The following is an 8,383-nucleotide window of genomic DNA, read 5'->3' as shown; positions in this document are numbered from 1 at the left end:
ATTGACGCCAGTGTGCATCACATGCTAAAATATAGCACAAACTGATAAACTTGAAGCTCATGTAATTGGTCGTAATTTCACATAATTTTGGTGACATTTCACATAATTACGCAAGTGCAAATTATGTGAATTTCACACACGCCTAAGTTTTAATATTCAGCCTAAATAGATCTCAACTGTGTGTCTCTTTCGGTTGCATGGTGTAAGAAGTCACCTCTTTGATATTTCTTGGTTGCCCTTGGACCTACCAGGATCCCAATATTCCAAAAGAGCCTAGGCAGGGTTATCTTTTGAAAGAGATAGTGTTGGGATGTGGTGGCCACTTGGCTAACACTTCTCATAATGTAGTCCCTCAGTGAAGCAATACAGCTGCAGTTCTTTTGTTTCCAGTTAAAAGCTGGGCCCTGGCATTCTTAGCTACTCTTTTTAAGCTTTTAAATATCTAGATTTTTCACCGAAGCATGCTTTAAAGTATTCCTCTCAAATACACAGTGAGCTGAATGCTATATAATGCCCAAAATAATCAGTTTGGAAAGGAACATACTAAGGACATCATTTTGGGGGTTTTGGCACAGGCCAGATCAGAAAGTCACTTTGCAATGCTACCCTACCTCAAAGTGAAAGGGCAGGAATACACTTTAATTATCCAATAATGTGATTTTCTTCCTTTCCCCCCTGTACTGGTGCCATTTCGGAAGCCTAGTGCCAACCCAGTCACCCTTACACCACACTGCAAGGGTGCCTGTGCTGTTGACAAGAATGTTCTTGTGCAGAAAGGGACACCTTCCTTCACAAAAACAATCCAAGGGGTATTTTTCCTCTTTCTATGTGTGCTGCAAAAAGCAGCACACATGGAAAGAGGAACCCTCGAGGAGAAATAAAGTTATTTCTCCTCACCTGGGAAGGCATTAGGTTTTGGCGCATCTCTAGTTTTACATGGTTTTGTAAATATGGGGAAGCATCAATATCCATGTGTTTTGCATGGGAACACCCAATGCAACACCCATGAAATGCCTCCCGAGCGCAGAGTAAGACAATGCTGAGATTTGTGCTACCTTGCCTTACTCCATATCTATGAGGTCACGCAAAGTAGCTTTCCGCGGCGGCATGTATATGGTTTCATGGTTTGTGTTGCCAGCGACGCAAGGGGCTCATAAATATGCCCCTACATTTGTGAGGTGCAGGTGATGCTGCCTAAAGTTTCTCTAATCTGCAGAAACAAAGTATAAAAGCTGTTAGATAAATGTTGCTCCTTCGCAGCCATAATAGCCATTTAATCCAACCGCCTGCTGAAAATCGCGGAAATGCTATTGTTTAGACCCTCTGTCTGCTTGGAGTGGAAACGCTGGTGTGACAAAACGTCTCTTTTGGGTAAGATATTACAATGTTCCACTTGGGCAAGTGAATGTATAATGAGGTTGATTTGCTTTGCTCGGGGAGCCTGTAAAACTGTAAGAGGTTATGGCAGCAGCTCTCCCGGGGGAGGGTTGGCTTAATGATCTTTCAGAGCACAGAGGGAAGGGAGGCCATGCGCAGCGCGGGAAAGCGGCACATTTGACACAGCTGATCTTGCAAATGAAGATTACGAATCTAACCTATGTATCTGCGCACTGTCGCCGTGCCCAGTCCCACTTGCCAGGTAAGATTAACATTCAGCCGTGTTTCCCTAGATTTATTATAATCTTTTAACTATAGATTGTAACGAAATTGCTCACATTGCTGCAATAGGCTTTATTCACCAAAAATGCTAGCTGTTGTGGCAGTAACACCACGAAACACGATGACATTAGAAGAGTGTCTAACATTTTTCAGTGAGGGTGCCAGGTTACAATTTTTTTGGTTCAGCTACCCAGCCGACAACAATCATCGGATGAAGTGGTGTCACATCAGCAAGTGATGTCAAGTGACCTTTTTCATTAAGGACATCACAGGAAGTGACGTCAGAGAAAATGACAGAAAAGGACCACAAAGTCCAAGAAATAAACAGACTGTACATTGCTAAGTAATAGGAGTAGAAATAAAACTAAACGTGAACAGATGTACTTAAAAAAGAAAGATAGTCTTTGTAAACATGACTATGGATGTGTACAACGCAGAAAACCATTGTCATTTTAGCGTACTACAGAATATAGTAACCTCATCACGTGTATGGCACCGACCTCATTTTTGATCTATAGGATCATTATAAATTAGATTTTGGAAGCAATACTCTGTAAATTACCAATCAAGTTAACAATATGACAGTGCTACCTTAATTACCTTGGAGAGGATAAAAGGCCATGGATATAGATTCAACAAAATGTCAGAGGTAGAGGGCGTGACATCACTCTCATTGACACTTCCCTATATGACTTCACAGAAGGTGACCTTTTACCCTGATGATGTCACAGCAAGTGATGTCACATAACCTTTGACTGTTGATATTTCAGAAACAGAAATAGACAAAAATGACCTTCAAAAACCCACAGACAATAACAATAATTGAGAAAATAGAATGAGACAAATATACCTCTATTTAAGTTAGTACACATATATTAACTAGGGTACTGCCATGATAGGACAGAGGTGCGAACATGACAGACCAAATGCAAGGCAATCATACAGCCATCACGTACTCAAATGCCATACAACTATCACCATTTGCTTAGCTACAATGATCATAGCCTCAAAGGCCCAGTTACAGTGTCATGAGAGCATGTGAACAAGCTCTCCTTCCTCTCAACACTAGTCTGTAAGTAGTAGTAGTAGTAAAAGTACGTTTATTAGACAATTGGTCTCCAAACAACATGATACATATTACAATTAATAATTTAAAACATATAAAACAATTTCAATGATACTTAAAAAAACGCAATACCTTCAAAAGGGAAAGTTCCTACCTCCCTCCTGCAACTTAAAAATTCCTATAACAATACTCCTAGAGTTACAATAAACAACACCATAAGATAGTGTTACAGCCTAAGCATAATGTACTTTAAGCATTGCCCATGCCGTTTCCTACCCAATCTTATTTAGTTCCAACACGGTCCTTTTCATCGCCTTCATATATTTTGCCATGGCGATTGCTACATCAAGATTTGGCATGTCAGTAAGAATATTTATTGCTAATTGGCGCTCAGTGGTACCATATTTAACGAAAAATAGGTCGTAAAAACAATTTCCGCTGTGACACATTTTTTTGACAGTCTAATGAAATATGTAAATTGTTGCATTTGTTACCTAATCCACAGCAACATTTACCGTCGGGTTGTACCATTTCTGCTTTTCTGTTTCCATGCGATGCCCAATGGTTGACCCCTATTCTCAACCTGAGCACTTCAGCTCTTAATCCAGCGTTTGGTAGCGTATCCAAATAGGGTATCACGTATCATTTTTTCAACTATTCATCATATAGTGGACTGATACTTTCTTTCCCAGGTATATCATGACATTTTCGCTCGATAATTCTCTTCCTGCCGTTCTAAGCTCCCCATTTGAAGCTTCAACCGACAGTGTCGCCTGGTCAAATTTAACATTTAGGTTTTTACATGTCATGCTCAATTTCATTCTGATCATCTTGGCCCAATTTAAGTCGCTATGCAGAATCTCCTCTTTGCACCATTGTGACACTTTTGTAACTTCCTCAGATCCCAATCTTTCCCAAAATCTTAAAAGGGCCACTTGTACCTGTATGTTCCATGCTGTAACTCCTAGCTCTACTCGGATTGTGCTGGATCATAGATGAGACAGGCAGCGACATCAATGGTTTTAGACATTTCCTTTCCTCAATGTCCCAGTTGTTCTTCCCACTCAAATACAAGACCTCGGCCCCATACTGCACTTGTGGGGGTATCATTGCCTTATAGGCATTCAATAAAGTTCTATGTGACATATCCCCATAGATTTGGTTAAATTTCCTTAGCCCACATCCTGATGTATGGGCTATGGCATTCTGGGCTACCAGGTGGATGTCCCATTTTAAAGACTTTTCGAACCAGATACCGAGGTATCTATATTTGTTCACGATTTCTAGTTTAGTAGAACCCAGATACCAATTAAAGTTCTGAGTTTTCTTCCCAAAACATAGGATTTTAGTTTTGACCATGTTTACAGTCAGACGTTTGGCCTAGCAGTATTCATTAAAGGCATATAACTTCCTTTGCAATACAATCTCAGATTGGTCAATGATTACCAAATCGTCAGCGTACAGCAAACAGGACAATTGTTTCCCTTGCATTTTAGGGCTAGCACTTCTGTTCACTTCTAAGGTGGCTGGGAGGTCAGCCAGATATATTGCAAACAGTAAGGGGGCCAATACACATCCCTGCCTTAAACCATTCTTAATCAATATTTTAGGTGTCAATGCTCCATCTGTGTCTTTGATGACTTGCGCCCAATAATGTTTATGTAGCTCCTGGATAATTCCCAAGAGCCCCTCTGGGATATTATATTTTCTTAGGGACTTCCAAAGGTATCTCCTATCCACTAGGTTGAAAGCCGCGTGGAAATCTACGAAGCAGCAGCATAACTTTCCCTGCTTTTCCACAGACTTTTGCGCTACGGCCCACAGTGCGAAACAGTGATCGATCGTGGAATGCCCCTTCTTAAAGCCTCCTTGTTCCACTGGCACGATCGACCACTGTTCCACCCAGCCTTTCAGGCTACCCAGAATTATTTTGGAAAATATCTTTTCCCCAATATCCAACAGGTTGATGTGTCTATAATTTTGTGGTGCTTTTCTGTCACCCTTCTTGTGGATGGGTCTGATTATTGTTCCCTTCCACTTTTCGGGGATCTTGTCTGACTCCAATATTGCCAAAAACATACAAGAGAAAAATTCCACCCACCAATCTTGCTGGGATTTTATGATAATTACTGGCAGATTATCAGGTCCTGCAGTCCGGGTTAGGTTTAAGCTTCGTATGATTTTATTTACCTTTTCTATTGTAAACCGAGGTTTTAGATCTACCACTGCCTCCATCCAGGGACTAGTATCCTCACCTTCTTCTTCGATATATGTTCCGTATAGCTCCCCTAGATATTCTTCCCATGCTGCTTCCTCAACTACACAGGGCATAGCCCCCTTTGGCTGTCCTGATGCTTCCTTTAACTGATTGCAGAAATCACACACGTTTTTAGATTCTATAATTTCCAGCAAGTTTGCCCAGCATTTTTCTTTGAAGGCCCTCTTCAGATTTCTCACTAGCGTTTTATACACCTTCTTCATATTACTTACATTTTTGTGTCTTATTGGATCATGTTTTTTCCTCAGGCTTCTTTCTTCTCTTCTTATTTCTCTTTTCTTAATTAGACACTCCCCGTTAAACCAGCTTGGCTGTTTGCCTTGCATTGCTTGTTTAGCCATTGAGCATGAAACCTTACTTTTTAGATCTACTTTATGGCACCGCTCCATTTCTTTTATCTATTCCTCGAACAAAGGCATTTCCTTCGTCCTAACATTCTCCAGACTCACTTCCTGTTGGAATCCAGCTAGCTTATCAATATATTGCTCAGTAAGTCTTGTTGTCAGACGTTTAGGGTACTCTACGTGTTGAGGAAGAACCAATTCTCTAGAGCGTATGCTAATGCAAATTGCAAAATATTGTGGTCACTTCCATCGCAAGGAGTTATCTGAAACCCCTTGATGAGGTCAAAATTCCACACATGGATGAATATATAATCGATCGGGCAATGTTGGGAACCTATCTTGAAGGTCTGCTTTGCAGGGCTATCTGTTTTACACCTGCCATTTAGGCAGAACAATCCCTTTAGCCTAAAAAATTTGCCCAACTTTACATCGTGTTTAGAGGTTGTATAATTTGAAAACAACGCTGGGGGTATATTATTTGAGCTCAAGGCATCTTTAAACTATCAGTCGCATCTCGAGGGGTTCAATTTATGATTAAAATCACCCATTACAATTATTGTATCATTTTCAAACTTTTCATACAATAAGTCTAGGTCATTTTCGAACCGTCTCATTTCTATCTCATATTCTGCATTTGAACCCCATTGAATGTATACATTTACAATTAGCACATGATCATACAACCCTTCCAAGCCCAACAGGTGTACATCACAGACCAGTAACCATTTACAAGTCGTATTTATTATCATTACCCTTTTTGCTATCTTAGTCGAAACAAGAGTCATAATGCCCCCGACCGGTCAACCCAAACTTTTCCTTCTTGCAGGTTTATGTAGTTGCACAAAACCTTCAAAGACGGGGGTATTGTTGCATAGCCAGGTCTCCTGTAAACCTACAATTTCAGCGCTTTCTACTTTTGCCCCCCCCCCTCCTAGCCCATTTCCGTTCCAAGATAACAGGATCATGCTATGCGATACCCCTCCTCCCTACTCAACATCACTGAGACAGTCATCAACGGAATTATCCCCATATGGGACGCCTGGCCAGCTATCATTAACGGACCAATCACCCCACGGGTTTCCTGACTCATAGTTCTCAACTACCATTCTCAAATTTTCTCCTTCCCTTCCCTCGCCTAAAATCAGACTTATCTGTCTTCTTCCCAAGCCTCAATGACACGCTAAAAAGGCTCTGTCCGGCTTGTTCCTCTTCTCTATTTCTCTAGCCGGTACCAACCTTATCCCTTCCTTTACTATCTCTTTTTCCGCCCTCTCAATTGCTGTTTTAACCATGCTTGAGTACAATAATACCCTGGTAAGTTCTTTCCCTTCATTATTATTACTAAACCCTACTTGTTTTAGATCCTTTGATCCCAACCCCCTCAGACTAGGACATTTAGTAAAGGAAAATACCAGTTGGGAATGGTTTAGGAGTATGACCTTCCTGCCTTTTTTCTCCCTTTCTCTATTTCGACAGGTTCAAAATATAGCCACAGATTTTCGACATCCTTTGCAGGAGTAGTACCAAATAGATTCCCCTCCATCCCATTCCATTCCCTTCCTCTTTTTACCAAGGCCTCTCCCCTATTTGCTATTCTATTCATGTTCCTTTGCCCTTGGGTTAATTTCCATAAGTTAGTCACCTTAGGTTCTCCTTTATTTATTGGTGCAGCTTTTGTTTGTTCCTTTTTTTTCACCGTAGCTACCTCCCCTACCCTTGCACTGATTTTGGGGATCCTCGTTGACCACCTATTTCTTACTATAACTCTGTCTTCTTGGGGGATTGCTGATTCTTTCCTCCCTTTCTTCATAGTGTTTGGGTTTCATTCTAGCTCTTTTTCCACTTCCCTCACCTTCTTTTTTAAGGGTGCTGTTCTTATCTTAACTCTCCGTGCATTATATCGCCTATAACCCAATAGATACTTCCATCTATTTACTACCATTGGGCATCTTGATATATAAACCTGCTGATGGTCACTCGACTGCTCGCACGCCCTCTCCTCTTCCTGCAATGGGGTGTCCTGATTCTGAGCAGGTATCACTAACGTGGGCATCAGCCCCCTAATTCCTTGCAATTCCCCTACTATCTTCTGAAATAGGGTTTCATGGGTTTTTAGCATACTATTATTCAGCATCGCCACTTCCAACATCCCTTGAAAGGTTTTGTGTAGCATTAGCATTATGTCTAGCATAGATGCTGAAGCAGTTGCTGATATGTCTATACCCAAGGTATTGTTCCGTGCCGAGTTTTCTGTAGATGCTGCTCCTTGAATTTCATGTTGCTCCATGCTCTTTACAGTCGTGGACATTCTAATCTGCTCAGAGTCACTTCTCTGTTCTCTTCCAGGGTTGGTTAAGTTCATCCCTTCACCCGTCATATCACTGTCACTCAACAGGGAGAAAATCTGAGGCGAGGAGGATAGTCTAGGTTCTGGGGTAACCTCAATAGGGCTTTGGTTCAGTTCGTTACCAAAGGGTACATCTGAGCTGATTACACAGTCCTCCAGATCCAGTTGCTCAAACAATAGTTCTTTATTCAATCCTTTGTTAAAATCCGGGGTTTTCACTGGGCTTTGTAATTTTTTAAAACTACAAAATCCTTAATTGGCTTAGATACTTGTGTGCCTCCCTTAAATCCACATTGGATGCCTTCACTTATGTCTTTATTCCTTTTGGAAAAACTTTTTGCCACCCCTTGGGTGATTCCATACTCTCTCCCCGGGACTCATTTTCAAGCACAGTTTCCTTAATAGTGCTATTTGGCTGTTTCTCACCTTTATGATTTTTAGACTTTTTTGGCACCATCATGCAATGTATTTGGCTTCCAACTTTTGGCTAAAAATGCTTGCTTACTTAGGCAATATTATATTGAACCCCTTTCCACTAGGGTGTAGTACTGCCAGCTGTTTGCTCCAGCCCCCCTCTTCTTGCAGACATAGTTGGGGGAGTCAGTTTTCTATGACTCATAAATCAGTACCAATTTTGATTGAAAAAAAAATAAAAAATTAAACTCTGTTATTGCGCCAGTACCAATTAA

Source organism: Lissotriton vulgaris, chromosome 4_1 (genome assembly GCF_964263255.1).
Source record: "Lissotriton vulgaris chromosome 4_1, aLisVul1.2, whole genome shotgun sequence".
Lineage (NCBI taxonomy): Eukaryota > Metazoa > Chordata > Amphibia > Caudata > Salamandridae > Lissotriton > Lissotriton vulgaris.
This window is presented reverse-complemented; position numbering follows the sequence as displayed.